This window comes from Bidens hawaiensis, unplaced genomic scaffold (genome assembly GCF_021521415.1).
Source record: "Bidens hawaiensis isolate Kalapana, Puna unplaced genomic scaffold, B.hawaiensis_p1.1 tig00026624_1, whole genome shotgun sequence".
NCBI lineage: Eukaryota > Viridiplantae > Streptophyta > Magnoliopsida > Asterales > Asteraceae > Bidens > Bidens hawaiensis.
This window is the reverse complement of record NW_027494285.1, coordinates 71,789-92,442: the sequence shown is the minus strand read 5'-3', so window position 1 is coordinate 92,442 and position 20,654 is coordinate 71,789.

The window sequence follows — 20,654 nt, the reverse complement described above, 5'->3', positions numbered from 1 at the left end:
CAAGAAAACCCGAATCTCGATTAATCCCTTAACAAGAACCACAGGTGAGTCTCACAGCCCCTATTTTCACTGTTTTCACTATTTTTAAACTGTTTTCGGGGCGAGGGACACGTACTTAAATAATGTTTTATCATGGTATACTTACAAGCTATGCAAGCGATTATGTGTTTAAGTTATGTTTCATGATGAGTAATGCAAACGGTTATCTAAGGTTTTCGATGTATGTGCGCTAGAACTCGAGTAAGTGATCACTTTACCATTGGAACTCTAAGGGTAGGGACTGCTGGTTTGATCCACCCACTCGTAGGGGTCGCACCTCTTTGCATGGACGAGTGCCTAGTATGGTCATGGGGCAGTACTATGGGTTTGAACCCGCTCGTAGGGGTCGCGCCTCTTTGCATGGACGAGCGCCTTGTTTTCCGGCACAACGTCCGCGCGTAACCCGCGGGACGGAATTATTATTTTAGCTCGTAGTGGCAGCGCCACTTTGCATGGACGAGCACATGTTCCTGAAACGTTCGCGCGTAACCCGCGGGACGGTATTACTTATTTTAGCTCGTAGTGGCAGCGCCACTTTGCATAGACGAGCACAGTTCCCAGAAATGTTCGCGCGTAACTTGCGGAACGATTTTATCAGAATATGTTGATATAACTGTCTTACCAAGCATGTGTTTTAATGATGCTATCAGAATTATGTTTCAGAATGATTTGTATCAAGATTATGATGCAATACGATTTATCAAGTTACTAAGACTTGTGAACTCACTCAGTTTATACTGATTCAAATGTTTTTACGTGTCTTTCAGGAGATAACTAGGTAGCGCATGGAGTCACACTTAGAGCACCTCACGCTGAACATCTAAACTAGCTTTTTGGAAGATTTTAGTTCTATCCCTTCGATGCGCGTGGTTGTTCCCGCCGCGCATGGGGATATGGCGTGGAAATCTTCAACAATTTTTATACTTGGATGTTTTTATGTAATTTTTAAACAATGTAATATATTTGTATTAAACTTTTCATGCGCAATGAAAATCTTACTTTGAATGTTTGCAATGGCCCGTGCTTAAGTATCAATTCCCACTCGCGCGCGCCCGGCTGTTTCCGCCGCTCAGGGCCGGGTGTGACAAAATATCAATCATATAAAAAGGGAAGTAACAAATGTTTGAATAAAAACTGAAAACTTCACCACACTCGTTAAACTCTTTCGCCATCTTCATGCAAGGTACCTAATAAAAAAACAAAGACTTTTCAATATGTAAACAATATGGACACTAACTTGTGTAACCGGCTTAATTAATAACCTACAACCGATAATAACCTATTAAAAATCAACCATATCAACACTAGCCTTGTTTAGGGATGCAAATGAGCCGAGCCACACACACACACACTAACACACATACGATCAAAGGGTACACACCGCTCTTGATACGTATTTATGACCAACTGTTCTTTTAACCTCTACTCCCTAACCTGAAGCTTTCTTTTCCTAGATATATAAACATTAAACACAAGTAAAAAAGAAAAGAAAAAGAGAATGTAAATAAGTAACTTCTTAAAGAGTTTACAAGCATAAAGAATGTTTATACCTTGGAGTTGGAAGCAATCAAGCCAACCATTCTAGGCGTGGGCCTCTATTCAGTCCTCTGTCATTATCAATCAAATGCAATCACCTATACATCCAAATGACGGAGAACAAATGTATTGTAAATTTGCCAATCAATAACAATAACAATTACAATAATAATAATAAAAGACATTCAATAGGTCTTAAGTGCTACTCCTTCAATAAGGAAACAAGTGCTCACCCTAGCATTAACCTAGTTGAGTTTTACCTTCAATCCACTTTGTGTACCATACAAGTCAATTGCACTAGTATGCCATTAATTATTAAAATCAATAGAGATGAGCAGATTATACCTCATTTTGAATTTCTCATGGGATTCAACAGTTATTTCTTGATCTGGAAACTTTTTAACAGCAAAATCCTGAAAATTTAAATGATTGGAAAGAAGTTATAAGCATCCACATAATCACTAAAATATGATACCTGCCGGCTCTCATGATTTCCTCACAAAATAGTGATTCTCTGTGGATACCTCACTTTCAAAGCAACCACAAACTAAAAAATAAATGACAAGTCAGTAGTGTAGAGGATCATAAATACATATGAAAAGAATGATCAATACTAATGCTTACCGTAACAGTTTGACAAAATAATACCCTCGATCCACTACGAGTAAAATTAGAGTAAAAACAAAATAGTCATGAAGTTAACACATAGTTGTATACTACAAAATAACATTTGATAATATTGTTTAATACATACCTTTCCTCCAATGGAAAAAAGTTTAGCAAGAGCATGAAATTGTCCTTGAATATCACCACAAGTAGTTAAAGGGCTCTTTACAAGTTGCAAAAAAAAAAAAAATAAAAAAAAAAAAAATAAAAGCAAACATCCAAAATAATTATTAGCTTAATATCTATTTGATGAAGCATTTAATGACTTGCAATCAACTTCTACAAAAGTCATTTACCCAAACCAAGGGTTCATACCTGAATATTGTTTTCGTCCATCAATAACCATTTTTCCTTCTCACAAAATGTCATAACCTAAATTCAAAAATAAAAACATGCATACAACAATGAGTATCCCAATCTCGACTAGGCTCGAGCTCGGCCCCTTTTGATGTATTTTGCTAAAGGTCGAGCTCGGCTCGTGAGTCACTTTCTCAAGCTCAGGCCTAGTTTGGGAGCTTGGCACATTTCTTACTCATTAATTAATTTACATACTTGTTTAAATATTTTTTGATATATTTTGAGAAAAAAACTTAAACGAGCCTATGATCGGTTCGAGCTTGTGTAGTACCTTAAACTAGCCAAAGCTCGGCTCGAGCTCGGCAGTGCAGTGTGAAATTAAAACTTAAACACACAAGTCTCGTTAATGCTCGACGAGCCAATCCTAGCTTCCCATACAAGCCTTGAGCTCGGCTCGTTTCTAGCTTTTTATCGATCCAATCGGCTCAACAACTAGCATCTACATCCATAATATCATCAAACACGTATCATTATAAACAAAACACGTAAATAAAATAACAAATCTAACACAAATCCATGAAATACAGTACTAATTCGATCTAATACAATTAAACAACAATCCATTCACAACACGCATACAAATACAATCAACTTCTAGGTCATAAAAAATACGAATTCCATATCTGTCAAAAACGCCCAAATTCTAACCCTAAAATCGCAACATATGTGAAACCTAAATTATGACACTAGATTTTTAGTGGTATACGCAAAGTGTCATTAAAAACCTAAATTAGTGGCATAAAAGTTAAATGTCATTAAAAACGAGTGACACTAGATTTTAGTGGCATATGCAAAGTGTCACTAAAATCATAAATTGGTGGTATTCAAACTAAGTGTCACTAAATATGTATTATAAGCAAAGATGGCATACACAAAGTGCCATTAAAAACTAAATTAGTGGCACAAAATCTAAATTTCATTAAAAACGAGTGACACGAGATTTTTAGTGGCATATGCAAAGTGCCACTAAAATCATAAATTAGTGGCATTCAAACTAAGTGTCACTAAATATGTGTTATAAGCAAAGATGGCACACGCAAAGTGCCATTAAAAATCTAAATTAGTGGCACAAAAGCTAAATGCCATTAAAAACGAGTGACACTAGATTTTTAGTGGCATATGCAAAGTGCCACTAAAATCATAAATTAGTGGCACTAAAACTAAGTGTCACTAAACATGTGTTAAAAGCAAATATTGCACATGCAAAGTGCCATTAAAAACCTAAATTAGTGGCACAAAGGTTAAATGTCATTAAAAATGTGTGCCACTAAATGGCATTTTTTTGTATTGATTGTTTCATTAAAGTATGACGTCAGCTGCTCTGTTCTTCATTTCCTTCCAGATCTACAATATTTGGTGTTTTCTTTCTTCCATTTGAATTAAAGTTTTAATTTTTACTCTAGATCTTGCTCGTAAACTGACCTGATTCATCAGATCTGAAGATTTCATCTACAGATCTGATTAAGTTTTAAGAAATTGTCTTTAATCTGTTTAAGTTTTGTTAACTGATCTTCTCTGTTTTACAAATATTTTTAAAATCGCAAAAAGATGCCTAGAAACGACGAGCAAGAGGTCTGAACTAACAAAATTCGAAGGTTATATGAACAGGAAAACTTCATAAAGTGGAAAGTTCTCTTTGAAGTTGCAGTATGCTACAATGACGTAGACATGTGAAACTCTATCAAAAGGGGGCCATATGTACCTGATGGAACAAATGCCAGCCGGACTGTTGAAGTAAGAATGAGAAAGGTGGATGACCGAGCTCTTGCCATGTTGAAATTGGGACTTTCTTGGGAAATTCTGACTAAGGTGGCTCACTATGCCACTGCTAAAGCCATGTATGATTCCATTCTGGAAATGTTTGAAGGCAACTCTGAATTAAAGAAAATCAAGAAGGAGAGGCTTAAGCAGTAGCTTGATAGGTTCAAATACAAGGATGGTGAGAGGCTGAAGTCAGTTTTTGAAAGATACCTTGCCATAGTCAATGACATCAGGACAACTGCCTATGTGGTCACTGATTTGGACTTGAACACAAAGTTATTGTCATCTCTGTCAAAAGAATGGTACACTGCAAGTTTATCAGGCGTAAACCAAATTATTAAGAGCTAAAGCTTGATGATTTGGTCTATTTTCTTCAAGCTGCAAAAATTAAAATGATAGAGAATAAGATGATTAGGGAGGATAAACCCTGTTTTCAAATGACAAACGCACTTATTGCTCCAATGGGCAACTTGTCTACCAAGAACCAACAACAAATCCAAATTATTGAAGAATCAAGTGAGCATGGTGGTGAAACACCAAGAGGATTTGTAACAGGAAGTAATAGTAATCAGAATGGACAGTCAAGATTCAATGTCCAGCTTATTGATGATAATGATTCTGCTTCTATGGCTAGTGGATATGCTCCCTATGTTGGTGGTAGTGGTGGTCAAGGAAGTGAACATGAAGCCCTATTTTCTATGTTCACAGATTCCTATAATGCTTTTGTAGCCAAGAACATAATCCACACCAGTGTCGTTCAAGATGATTTAGAACAGATTGATGCTGATGATCTAGAAGACATGGATATTAAGTGGCAGGCTACAATGCAAGTTCTTAGAAGCAAGAGGTTGTTCAATAGGACCGAGAGGTCTCTTGTGTGAGGTCCAAATGAAAGAATTGGCTTTGACAAGTCTAAAGCAATATGCTATAACTGTCAACAAGCTCGACACTTTGCAAAGGAATGCAATCAAATAATAAACTTCCTAGGCAATCAATATCAGAACCAACAACCAAGAAACTAATACAAAAACCAGCAAGGCCAACCAAGAAACTACAATAACAACTTCAACAATAACCCCAACTTTAACAACAACTACCAGCAACCACAGCAGAACAATCAGCAAGTTGTACACCAGAATCAGAATTACTAGAGAAACAACAACCAAAATCCTCCAAATGCTCCCAACAACACCAACAGAAACAATCAAAACCAGCCTAGAAACCAAGGAAATGTGGCACTTGCTGCACAACAAGAAGGTGGTTTTGATTGGAGTGATCATGCTGATGATATAAGCAAGGCCAATGTTGCATTTATGGCTAAAGTTGAAAGTGAAGCTGGTTCATCTTCTTCATAGGGACAGTCCACACCAGTTAATGAAGTATGGTACATGGACAGTGGATGTTCCAGGCACATGACTTGTGACAAACGGTCAGTTGTGAATTATGAAGAGAAATTTGAAGGCCCAGTTGCTTTTGGTAGTGATGAGAATGGTGGAAAAATTGTGGGCAATGGGATCTTGACTAATGGAAAGGTCATATTTGATAATGTATTTTATGTGGAAGGATTACAATATAACCTTTTTAAGCATCTCATAAATGTGTTATAAAGGTTATATAGTTGGGTTTGATGACTCTCACTAATTTATTCTCAAACCTGACTTTGTAATCTTTCCAGACATGATTATGATGACGGCTCCAAGGAATGGTAATTTATATGAACAGAACATGAAAGATGCCATTTCAAGGGGGTGGTACATGCATTGTATCAAAGGCCACTGAAAATGAAACCAAATTGTGGCATAGGAATCTTTGTCATGTCAACTTAAAGAACATGAACAAACTTGTGAAGGGTGAGCATGCAATTGGTTTGCCTACGAGGGAGTTCAAGCTTGATGACAATTGCATCTCATGTCAAAAGGGAAAGTAGCACAAGTCATTATACAAGACAAAGCTCATCAACACAATTGATCAAGTGCTTGAGATGCTCCATATGGATCTTTTTGGTCCTGTGAGTGTTCCTAGTATTGGAAAGAAGAGATATTGTCTGGTGATAATTGATGATTTTTTGAAGATACACTTGGGTTTATTTCCTAAGTACCAAAGATGAAGCTGCTGAATTAATAAAAAATTGTGTGACAAGGGTTGAGAATCAATTGGATGCACGGGCAAAGGTCATGAGAAGTGACAATGGGACTGATTTCAAGAATGAGGTTATGGATGAGTTTTGCAATGAAAAGGGAATTCTCCAACAATTCACTGCTCCTAGAACTCCTGAACAAAATGGGGTTGCAGAAAGAAGAAATAGAACACTCATTAAAGCTGTAAGGACCATGATAGTAGAAGCCCTTTTGCCTGTTACTTTTTAGGAAGAGGCAATTAACACAACCTGCTATGTTCAGAACAAAGTGCTTCTCAACAAAAGTCAAGGCAAGACTCCTTATGAGATTTTGTTTAAAAGGAAGCCCTACATCAAGTTTCTCAAACCATTTGGTTGCAAATGTTCACTGCTGAACACCAAGGATTGTATTAACAAGTTTCAAGCAAAATCATTGGATTGTTTTTTGTTGGGTACTCAACACACTTAAAATCCTATAGAGTCTATGTTAAAGAACACTTGAGTGTGATTGAATCTTCAGATATAATATTCAATGAGAACCAGTTCAACACAGTTGAAGGTGTTGCATGGCTGTTTGATCTGGAAAAGTTAATCAAGTCCTCAAGATTTATCCTGAGGACTTTGATGAAACTCTGTATAAGATAAGTGAAATTGAAGAGAGTAATCAGAACAAGATGGATTTGGACAAGTTATGGTCCAAGGTTGCTGGAAAAAGAAGTGAATTCAAATTCATTAGGAATCCCTCAAGTGCAGAAAATGAACAAGTTCAAGATCATGACCAAGGTCAAAATCCAGGACAAGATCCAGAACATGGTAATCAAGACAATCAAGACAATCAAGAGATTCAAGATGATCATGTCATAAATGAGGAATATCCTAGCAACCAAGATAAAGTGCAAAGACAAGCTACAAGGGAAGCAATATTTGCAGACTTATTTCAAAGATTGAATAGGGGAAACAATGATGCATCTACCTCACAATTGAATAATGAAGAAGCATCAGAGTTTCATGATGCAACAACTGATTTGATCATTGATGAACCAGATCTCAATGACTCAAATCTTGACTCTACTTTGTCTACTGATTTGATTGTTCAATCCTCTTATGTTGAAAGAAATCATCCACCTGAGAACATCATTGGAGATATCAATGAAAGAGTTACAAGAAGTGTATCTGAATCTGCAAACATTTGTTTGTACTCCTGCTTTCTATCCCAAATTGAACCCAAGAACATTTTTCAAGCATTGAAAGACAACTGTTGGGTAGAAGCAATGCAAGAGGAGTTGGCTTAATTCAGAGATCTACAGTTGTGGGAACTTGTAGATAGGCCAAGAAATAGATATGCCATTGGAACAAAATGGGTTTTTAGGAACAAAAGGGTCGAAAGAGGAATTTTTATTAAGAATAAAGCAAGACTTGTTGCATTGGGATGCGTACAAGAAGAAGAGATTGACTTTGAGGAATTTTTTGCTCCTGTAGCAAGACTTGAAGGTAGAATCTTTTTAGCTTATGCTGCCTCAAAGAACATCAGATTTTTCCAATTAGATGCCAAATATGCTTTTCTAAATGGAAAAATAGAAGAGGAAGTGTATGTGACTCAACCACCAGGATTTGAGGAACCTGATTATCCTAATAGAGTATATAAACTGACCAAGGCTTTGTATGGATTACATCAAGCTCCAAGAGCTTGGTATGAGTTATCTAATCACTTACTTGATAATGGTTTCTAAAGAGGAACTATTGACAAGACCCTCTTTTACAAGAAAAGAGGAAGATATTTGATTCTACTACAAGTCTATGCGGATGATATCATTTTTGGCTTAACCAGTGAACAAATGTGTCTGGAATTCAAAGAAGTGATGAAATCCAAGTACTCAATGAGCTCAATGGGAGAAATGAACTTCTTTCTTGGATTGCAAGTTCAACAAAAGGCTGATGGTATCTTCATATGCCAATCCAAGTATGTGCAAAACGTTTTGAACAAGTTCGAATGTCAATAATTCAAAACTGCTTCAACTCCAATGGACACTCATGAGAAAATGATAGTAGATGAAAATGAGAAGCCTGTTGATGAACATGAATATAGAGCCAAAATTAGATCCTTGATGTATCTTACTACTTCTAGACCGGATATCATGTTTGCAGTATGTTTATGTGCAAGATTTCAGTCAAGTCCTAAGGTCCCTCACATGACTGCTGCAAAGAGGATCTTTAAATACTTGAAGGGAAAACCAGATTTGGGGATATGGTACCCAAAGAACCATTCCTTTGATCTCATTGCGTACACTGACAGTGATTATGATGGGTGCAAGATGAGCAGAAAGTCAACTTCTGGTGGATGTCAATTTTTGGGAGACAGGCTAGTGGCTTGGCACTGCAAGAAACAAACTACAGTGTCCATCTCAATTGCTGAAGCTGAGTACATTGCTGCATCTATTTGCTGTGCATAAGTTCTATGGATTCAGAATCAAATGCTAGATTATGGTCTGAATTTCTTGAACACTCCTATTTTCATTGGTAATACTGCTGCATTTTTCATTGTTAAGAATCCAGTTCAACGTTCCAAGACCAAGCACATTGAAATCAGACATCATTTCATTAGGGATTGTAATGAAAAAGTCTAATTGAGATGAAACGAGTTGACACAAGTGATAATTTGGCTGACCTATTCACCAAACCACTTGATAGAACCAGATTCCATTTTCTTCTGAAAGCATTGGGAATGATCAACTCAGATGAGGTCTGATTAATTATGTGTGCTCTTAGTGCTAATTGACCATCTTGAAAAAAGGGTCTTGTTAATTGTTGTGTATGTTTGAATATGATTACTGTTTGATGTTCACTGATGTTTTCTTAATTGATTATCTATATAACTTAGGTATATTTGATGCTTAGGTTAATAATCAGTGATTATGTGTGATGTCATGATATGTGTTTAAAATGACTAATATGCATGTATGCTTATATGATATTTGGATGATGCTTTTGAATATGTTTAATCTGAAATGATGATGCTATTAGGATATGTTAGACTATGCTGTATGTGAAGTCTGTCTGTTTTGATGATGTCAAGATTGAGATTTGAATATGTTACTTTCTGTTAGAGTCAAAATATGCTTTTTGTCAAAATTGCATGCTCAAATGAATTTTGCTTAAAACATTTTTGACAAAAACAGAGCAAGTTGATTAATGGTGTTGAGATATGATAAGATTATTCAGTTCAAGCTTTATAGAAGCTCAAAAAGGGTTTTAAATGAAAATTGATCCAACCTTTTGGGAAACGATAGTACATTGACTATTTGGCCAATCATATGGATTTAATAGGCTACAAAAATAATTAGTGCAGTCATTAACATGTATGGTTACTTTCCCATGATGTGTAAAATCTAAGGTGATATAAACATAAAAAATCTTCTAAACTTAATGTGGAGTTCCATTGTTCTCTATGCATGTTCCAATATACATCTTTCCGAATGATAGGCCGAAAAGTGAATATCCAGTCATACACGAGTCCGTTGGTATTTGGTCCCCAAAATATAGTATTTTATTGAGAATGACAAAGAACTCATGTGAACAAAACCGCCTGATTATACAACACAATGTTGATATATATGTTCACAAATCTTATTTTACCAAAAAAAATAAAAAAATCACAAGTTCTTTCATTAAAAGGTTTTACCAAATATCAGGGGGTCAGAGTCAATTCGGGGTGATCTGGAGAAAACTAAATAAGCCTTGAGAATAGATATGGAGCATCAGAAAGCAATATGTGTTATCCATTTAGTATTATGCATCTTAAATGAACCTTAATCATATCACCAAAGAAATGAAATTCATGCTAAGTCTAGACCTGCTGTTAACCTGTCTAATCTGTCATAATAATGCTGAGAATGAAGTATTGAGAAGCAACTTAGTCAATATGATTCCATGTAAAGATCTTTTCATAATAAGTAAGAAAATGATTTGAAAGGAAAGATAACTGAAATTTGATCTCTTAATGCACCATTTGCTCTTAAACAATGATTCTTAATGATAAAACTGTTTTACTTTTGGTTTAAGACAAAAAGAGTTGCATTTTACCTTAAAAAGGTTTGAATATGTATTTTCGAGTAAGGTTTGATGATTTTCAACCTTTTCGAGCAAACTTAGATGGTATTGTCTAAGTTTATATTATTCGAGCATGCTTTGATGTTTTACAAACTTTCGAGTAGACTTTACTGTTTTATTTGAAGTTTAACTCTTTCGAGCAAGCTTGATGTTTGAATATGTTTGATTATATTGATTCTAGCAAGCTTTGATGATTTCTTAACTTTCTAGCAAACTTAATTGTTTTATAGGTTGTTTAGGTCATTATAGCAAGCTTTGTGTTTGAGTATGGTATTTCTAGCAAGCTTTAATGTTTTTGAACTTTCTAGCAAACTTAGGTGTTTTGATTGACTGTTTAAACTCATTCTAGCAAGCTTTGTGATGTTCAGCACTTAAATGATTTATTCTTATATTGTCGAGTACACTTTGATACTTATTAGCTTTCGAGTAAACTTAGATGTTCTGAAGGTTAGTTTTGTCTTGCATACTTGATGATTTTGTGACATTTGCTTGAATATGCTTTATATGTCTATTTCGAGTAAACTTTGTTGTTTTTGATTAAAATATATATTTATCTAGCATAGTTCATGATTGTGAATGTGATTCTTTGAAATAACAAGTGTTTTTGGGCAAACCTTGTTTTCAGGGCACACTTTATATTTCGAGCACACTTTGAAATTCACAAGTGTTCTCTTAGTATACTAGGTAATTTCAATATGTTACTTTTCGAGTACACTTTGTGTTTTAGAGTCCTTCTCTAGCACACATTGTATTCCTAAAGTGTGTCAAGCATACTTTGCTTCAAAGTATCCTTGACTGAATATTTGTTAATTGTTTATGAACTTTCAAGCACAAGTTGTGTTAATCAGAAATTCGAGCATGTTGACATTTAGAAATATATTAAGTTACTGTTTTGGGATTCTTTGTTGATTTCTAGCAAGGTTGCCTATTTGATGCTTTATACTTGATTATCTGTCTTGTGATTTATTTCTCAAGAAATCTTGTATTTCGAGTAAGGTTCCTTCATTTTATTCTCATAGGTTTAATTCTATTTACTTTATAAATTTCTGAAAAAAATCTGAAACGAGCAAGCTTTGATAAGTGGAATTCATACTAGCAAACTTAAATGAATTAACTTTTTCGAGTAAGGTTTATAACTATGTGATTTACCAAGCAAGGTTTTAAATGGGAAAACATTATCGATCAAGGTTTTGTAAAGGATGATATTTTCTTTATATATTTTAAATGTTTGACAACTATTTGTCCCTAAATGACAAAATGCATTTAAGACCCACTTTCAAAAAGGTATATAAGAGGGACTTAGTGAACTTTCATGCTTCACTTGTCTCTCCAAATACTACTACAAAACCATTCTTGCTCTCGCTCCAGAATCTCAAAAGCTTTTTAATCTCCCAACCCTAAATTAACCAGCCCCAAAATTCCGACTCGGTAAGCTTCAATTGAATGTTTTCCGACAAAGATTATGTGAATTTAAAGTATTAATTTCAACATTAACTAACATCTCTGTTTCTTGTGTAGGTTAAAAATTTGTCGAAGCACAGTTTCTTAAAGAAAATTTCTTTTTACTTCTTCAAACTATAACCTAAAACTATTCAAAGTTATGAAATTTACGACTAATTTTTACTTTTAATGTGTTTCTGTTTATGTTTGTACAGATATGGCGGACGAATCGACATATCCGTTTAAGCAAAAGCACAATATGTGCGCTTTGTTACAAGTGCTCACATGATTAGATGGCTTCAACGGTCTAATATTCAATTCTCCTTGACTGAGTGCGCTGTTATTTATAGAAACCATCACTTGGATTTCTGGTGCACAACCGTAATGTATGTTGATCAAAATGGCAAGAGAATAGAAGCCACTGTGGCTAATCATGAGATAAGGATCACTGAAAAAGTGATTCAAGAAAATTTGCAATTACACGATGATGATCACAACCCTATCCACTTCTCCACTGATCACCTACTGAACATTTTTCGGGAGACAATGGGTTACCAAGGAAATATCAATGAGAGACAATTTCAAAAGGGGATGTTCCCAAACCTTTACAGGTTTTTGATTCATCATATAATTCAGGGATATACCCCTAGAAAAGGATCTTGGACTCTTAGGAGCCGTGACTTGGCTAACGCCACTGTGGCAGTGGTTTAGGATCTGCCTTTCAACTTTTCAAGGATAATCTTCGAAGGGATGGTAAGCATTCTGAGAAAGCCAAACAGAGAGAAATTTTTAGGTTATCCAAGATTCCTCCAAGTCATATATAATTGTTCATTACAAGATCTTCCCACAATTGGAACAACTCATGTGCTACAAAATCCAAATGTTTATAAGAGGATTGCAAAGCTATCTAGCGCAAGCCGGCTCAATCCTAGAGTTGAATTTGTTATTCTGCCATGGTTAGTTGATCATAATGTGGCTATTATGCCCATACTAGATTGACCTCTAAGGAGGAGAGTGAAGATGAGGATGAGGAGGATGATGATTATGATGATTCTATTGATGATGGAGAAGGAGGAATTGAAGGAATTGTTGTTGATGATGAGGAAGCACAGGCTCAGGGAGAGAACATACCCTTACCTACCCCATAAGCCACACCCTTACCTACACCACCAGCCATACCACTACCCACACTACCAGCCACACCACCTTCCCCACCACCACAACATGAACCAATTAACCAATCTCCACCCATTCAAACACAACACCACCTACCCATACCTAGAGCCCATATCAAACCCAAGACCAAATCTTTAACCAACCTCTCACACAAACCCAAACCTTAATCCAAGACCCAAACCAATCCATCCATGAACCATATATTCCACAAACTGTTCCAACCCATCTACTTAACTTTCCAAACACACCATACCAATCCCCAACCCATTCTCAGACCTTAGACCAATCGAAACAACCAACATTTACAATTTTACATACCAATTTCCCTCCACAACAAACCCTTAATCCCTTACCCTCAACCAGTACAAACATCCTGAAAACCCAAGCCCACCAACCCAAACCCAAACCCAAACCCAAACCCAAACCCAAACCAATATACCTGATCCATTTTCTGACTCACCATCCCATTCCCCTCCCCATGGTGCCTATGTGTTTAAAAGAAACATGGATCTCATTTATGAAAATTTTAAGTTGAAAGGGAGAAATACAGAATTGGTGAAAGAGAATGATGATCTGAAATATTAGTTGGCCCCAAGCTTTAAATAAAATTCAAGCCATGGAGGCTGAGGTTGAGTAGACCTCAGCTGTACCAAAATAGGTGGAGAATATTCCTGTGGCCACTGCTATTGTTGATGAGGAGGTGGAGGTAGCTGAAGATGCTTTGAAAATTATGTTGAATGTCTATGGTGAAATTGATGATGATAGTGGAGAAAGGATGACCGATGATGATGGATATGAAGGTGAAAAATCTGATGTGGGGGAGCAAGAGTATAATGTTGGAGACGTGAGTAAAAAGATGAATAAGGAGAATGTTGAGAGACTAGCAACTGTTGAAATGGATGTTGATTGTGTGCAGACTGGAAATATTCTTACAACTGAGGCCGTAGCAACTGATGATATTGGAATTGAAACCCGGACTGATGTTTTAATGAATGATGAAGGAGACATTGAGGAACTAATTTTGACTAAGGAAGAAATGCTTGATAAAAATTCTAAGAAAATTGTTGAGGAGGATGATGAAATGAAAAAAATGATGGATGATATTGAAAATTTTCCCACTGAATCATAAGAAGAAAGAAGAAGAAAAGAAAAGGGGAATGCAATTGTGGAATTTGATGAAGATACGCCTGTTGATACACAGGTTAAATCTGTTGATGATATACTAGAAGGAGTTGAAGATGAACAGGCTGGCAAAAGGCATGCTAAAGTTGTGTATGAAACTCTGGAGAGGGAAAGAATTTCCCAATCCATGATTTCTGAAGAGTTTGGTGAGCAGGAAACCTTTATTGAACAAGCTCACATTGCACAAACTTTAAATAAAGAAGGTGAAGTAGAACATGAGGTCATTGAAGTTTTGATTAAAATGAAACAAGTTGAAGAGGTGGATAACACCTTAGCTCTTGTTTTATGCAAGTTCATTCAACCTCAACATGAACCTCAACTTGAAGACAAAACTCCAACCACTGCTGAACCTACTAAGGATAATTCATCTAAGCAGCAGTTGGTACCTGATGAGGCTGGAGAATCATTGGAGTTTTTTTTTCTTTTTTTTTTACCAAAATAGGGTGGTGGAGAAAAATATTTACCTATATAGGTGATTTGAAAAGTATTTACCAAAATAGTTATTTTTTATTTTTTTATCTCTATTTGTTTATTTATTCAGAATTTGGTCCCACCACCCCAACCTCTGCCCACTGCCCAGCCCCACCCCAAACCCGCCTCCTTCTCGCTTTGTTTTCATCAGTTTTTTCAGATCGCCGGTGACTGAACCGACAACCCTGAATTTTTGGTGGCAAATCCTCGTGAATTTCCTTTCCCGCTATACCACCATTATCATCCGGAAATACAAAGCTCACAGTTTTCTTGATTTTCTAGGAAGATCTAGTATCTACGACGTCCCAACAGAACTCGTTGCCGATTTCGATTTGCACCACCGCCGCTGCAACAAATACAAATTTCTTGTTGATTAGGATTTTGATATGAGCGAGAGAGAGAAAGAGACGTGTTATTATGGCCTGAAGTTGCAGGTTTCTCTGGCGATGGTGAACTCGTTTTTCCTGCACGGGGAGTGAGGATGTGATTTGGACGCCTTGGGTGTGACGAAGGTAACCAGCGAAGAAGGCAAGGTCGCAAAGTGGTGATGGGAACATTAGTTCAGATGATGATGTTGGTCGCCGGAAAATATGACTCGGGTTTTAACCGTAAAAGATTCCCGGAAATTCTGCAAAATCTTGGGTGTGGCGTGTGTATTAGCTTCAAAATGTTGTAAGATGGAGGACAGGAAGGATTATGTGGATAAATTAGTGCTTGTGGTTGAGCAGGTCGCCGGAAAAAATGAAGGTCACGGCAACAATGGATGCTGTCATTTTGGTCGGGGATGACAAAGTCAAATGGTGGTGGCTACTAAATTTAGTGTTATTTTTTTAATTAAAAATGGTTGGTCCAATGTGATTAAACCCAATATGGTAAATACTTTCTACATCACTCATATTGGTAAATATTTTTCTCCACCAACCCATTTTGGTAAAAAACTCAGAATCATTGACCAAGATTGCATCCAGAAAATATTTAAAGGAGGTAGAAGAAGAATTTGAGAAGAATCCTCCTGATGAATGGAGCTATGATGATGAGCCCAAAATAAAATTTGGAAAGATTTATACAAGAAAGAAAAAGAGTGATGAAAAGACTGATGAGAAAGAAAATAAATCAAAGAAAAGGGCTAAAAGGTCTGATGAACTTGAGTACACTGATGAAAGTCTAAAGGAACATGAAAGCCCTGTGATGGCTGTTCCTATTCAACTTGTTATGCTAGAAGCTATGCCTGATTTAAATGAAGCAATATTCGAAGCATTGGATGAATCAACTGAGAATGATGATGATACTGAAAGTGATGACAATGCTGATGATGATAATGCTAATGCTGAAGTTGAAAAGGCTGAAACTGTTATCTCCCCACATATTGAAATGATTGATGAATAGATGGAGAACATACAGCAGAGTTTGGATATTGCAAGGAGAACCAATCCCTCGGTTATAAGTTTGATGAGGCATGGATATAAGTTTGAAAATTTGGCTCCTTTATCTGATGAGGAGTTGCAAAGATTAGTTGATAAGGATGCATATAAAATAAAGAAGAGGATGGAGAAGAAAAACATAGACTCATTGAAATATAGGAACTATTTGAGATTACATGGTCTGTCTGATAAGTACTTAAATACGACGAGTTTTGATGCTTTAGAAGAACATTATAATATGAATATGGAAAGAATAGAAAAAGAGGGGAAGGAAAGAATGGAAAGGGAAACCAGACAGAAATGAACTGATGAAGAGGTATGAAGGCAAGTGCAAATACCTGATTGATAGAGGTATTGCAATTTTGAGAGTTGATGGTATGTCAAGGGCTGAAGTTGAATCTTATTTCAAGAAACTATCAATGAAAGATGAGCCAGTCAAATCTACTAAAATACCAAGAGTGGTTACTTTGGCTGAGAAAGAGAAAGATGAAAAGAAAAGGAAATGGTAGGATGAACAATTGAAGTTGCTTGACAGATTGATGAGCGTAAGGGGGAGATTAAATGAAATACAGGGGATGAGCAAATTTGAAAAGTTGTCTGTATACCTGTCTGAGATGGAAAAAGAGGATTAAGAAAGAGCTCAATCTTCAAAGGCTACCAAAATCCATGTTGTTGTGGAAGTTAAACCTGAACCAGTTGAACATCTAGATCCATGGGATGATGAGAATAGGATCAAAACCCGAAAAGAGTTGATGCTGATCAAAGGAATGGATGAGAAAGTGTTTGATCTATTGGGGAAAGCTCAACTAAAGCAATTGTTTTATGAAGAGAAAACTAAATGTGAGAAATTGGAGGCTGAGCAGAGGAATCCCATAAACTTTGAAGCCTGACCAAGTGGAGTGAGTTTTGTACTTGCTGGTCAGCTTGGTGATGAAAGAATCTTGAATATGATTGAAAGGATAGCCAGAGAAGGGGTGAGAACTTTCTGGATCTAATGGCAATGCCAGTGGAGATGGTGATCTCAATATATAAGAAGAAATTTGGGGGGTTGAGGGCCACAAAACCCAAAAAGGCAGTTCCTTCTAGGACCTCAGCCTCAATAGCACATATTCCAACAACAAGGGCTGCTCAACAGAGACAAGATAGGCCACCAACTGATGTGGACCTACCCAAGAAGCTCTTTTATGATTCTGTGTCTCAAATATTGAAGGTAATAATGAAGAGTGGAGATTTAAGGGAGATACTTTTTAAAGATGATTTTGCTGAGTTCAAAAGGGAGCAGCTGGAGGAGATGGCAAACTTGGATTTGTATGATTATCATTAAAGCCACATGTTTGCAGTGAGGCGCATAATGAGTTGTCTAAACATCTCAAAAATGAAGCCACTAGGGGATTCCCTTTGTTCAATAAGAAGAAGAAGTGGAGATTGTCTGAGTATGAGAAGACCATGAGAGGCTAGAGATTAAGTGATATTAAACATGCTGAATTTGAATATATCACAAAGGTGAAGAAGAGAGATCCGCTGGCAAACATGATGGTTTGTATAAGTATGAGGAGAAGGATGACAAGGCCCAACTATGAAGTCTAGAGTAATTATTGGATTTCAAGGATTGAATACAAGGAAGAAGATGACTCCTACTTTCTCATAAATTCAGATGGACTTTTATTGGAAATTATCAGAGTAGATGAGACATCACATTTATGTATGAGGATGACCTAAACGACATTATAAGGTGGACTGTGCCTGACAACCAACCTCATCATCAGAGTTAGTTCATTTTAAAGGAAATGGCAGGAAGTGTGAAATTGGAAAGAAGACAAGCAGCCTCAAACTCCAGAAGATAAAAGACTATGTGTCTAGCTTAGGTTTTGCTTTGTAATTTCCATTAGGCAAAATTTCCACTTGTAATATCTTTTGTTTTTGATATGTAATTTAATTTTGAGATTTGATGTCTATTTTTGGCTAAGTGTATGTAACCATAGAGGTGTTTTGGTACATCTAAGGGTGTTCCAATCTAGGGGAGAGGTTTTTGGGATGAGAAAATGCTTAAACAAAAGATTGGAATCTTCTCAACCTTCTTGATAAAGGCTAAGTATGGACATCGAGCACACTTAGGCCTCCGAGCATGATTTGACTTATCCTAGTAAGGTATTTTGCTCTCCGAGCAAGGTTATCTTCTTGAGGTCTTCTTAAGTGTCAATCCGAGCAGGGTTCACTTTGTCTAGCAAGGTTGTTCTTCATGTCGATCATGGTTTGCTTTCCAGCAAACCCTTGACCAAATCAAGCTAATGAAGCCAAGTATTTATTGGAATATCCAGCAAGGTTTGTTTAATAAACAGTTGTCCGAGCATGTTTGAAGAAAGTTGATCAAGAATTATACTAAGGAATTTCTCCAGCAAGGTTCAACTCAAGCAAGCTATAGTGCTACCAGCACAAGCAAACAGTGTTACCAACACACTTTGGTTGCTTAATAAGTTATTTATTAACAAAAAGTTGAGGGGGTTTCTGAAGAACAAGTTTGCTCAAAAGGTCATATCGAGCAAAGTTTGCTATGGTAAAGAGGATTGAAGTATGCTAGGAGAATATTTTCATTGGAAAATATTCTAAGCACAGTCTACCCGGAGAACTGTTCCCGAGCACACTTTGGTTACCAGGTTTGGTCGAAGAAGACAAAAGCTGCAAAGCCTACTCGAAGACCTGTTTTACACTTAGAATCTTTTGTAATATGATTTTCTGATTATGTAACAATCATTAGGGTTTCTAGAAGGAATGACAGCTCTCAGGAGGCAGGTCTATAAATAGAATAATCTATGGCACGCCTCCTACACACATGAGAATAGACAGACGTACAATCTGAAATATCTTGATAATATTCCTGACATTGAATTTGACGGCTGATCTTTAATTTGTAAGGACAGACATTCCTTACAGAAACCCTAATCGATTTACATTTGTATTAATCTTTCTATAAATGGAAATTTATTGAGTTAATGTTTGTGTGTGTTGCCTTTGGATTTATTGTGCAACATTTAGTGTGTTAGTGATTCCGTCATTAACATACTATTGTTCTTACCTTATATAGTAGGCCGTTAACCATCTTGTCAACACCATATAGTGTCAGTTACGATATTTATTGTGAGTGATATATCCTATTAGAGGGACCGACAACTTGGCACATATCCATAGACAACGAATACCCTCATTCGTTTGTTATTCATTAACATAGTTAACGATAAACACATACGTTAATTACAATGAATAGCTTCCTATTCGTTATTCATTCGTTAAACTATTTTAACAAATCAACACCCCGGAAGCGAATGTGCATGGTTAACGAATGTGATACATTCGTTAATTACTTTAATGAATGAGTACTCATCCGTTACAACAATGTAACAAATGGTGAAATTACATTTAAAATTTGATAGTTTTACCATTCAAATCAATAAATTAACCATCAAAACCAAAGTTTTGATATATCTAACTTAAAAATACTATGTTTTACCCAAAGGTAAAAATATTACGTTAAGATGTTTAAATTAACAAACTTAACTTAAAATCATGGAAAAATCTTTTTATTTTCAAACCGTTTTATCCACTTAGCTCGGTAATCGAAATTAATCCAGAAATAAAATCTTTTTGAATTTTTAATATTTTCAACTTAATGCCAAAAAAAGCAAAAATAAATGCATAAAATAAAATGTAAAGTACGAAAACAATACATATTTTTGTGAGTTGAGTAGGGAATCATATTGATCAAGAAATTCGTCCATAACTGATATATCTTTCGGCTTTATTATGACTGGTATTAAGTTGGTCATTGATATTGTTATCCACTTAAATCTTATAACAAATGTTTCAGGAATTTCCGTGATATGTTTAAAGTTTAATTAGGGCACAAGATATCAGAAACTATCAGCCTCTAATCTCGACTCAATCTTAATTTGATTTTTACTATGTCACCCCAACTTGGCTTAAACCTTGAAACCTGTTGATCAAATTACATGACTTTTAGTATTTAGCAATCTAGCAAATAATCCCCACTGCAAGATATACCGCCGCTATCAAGCAATACTTTGAGTTCCTTTCCTAAGGATGAGTATGCATGATTTCATCTGTATGGCTTACATACAATGTATCCCTTGTGGTCCGTTTCTTACTGGTATTAAGACACGAACAAGGGAGGAACAACTGTATGACTCATTGCGTGGTTTGATCAAGTCAGTAATGAATGTTGTACAAAGTACAACTGTGATCTAGTTTAATGACTTATAATGGGCAGTAAAACTGCGGGTTCGCCTTTTGAGCAAAATAATATTCACATTTGTGAGTACCCAGATGGAAAACCGCATAAAGACCCACTGGAGTGCGGAATTCTCGAA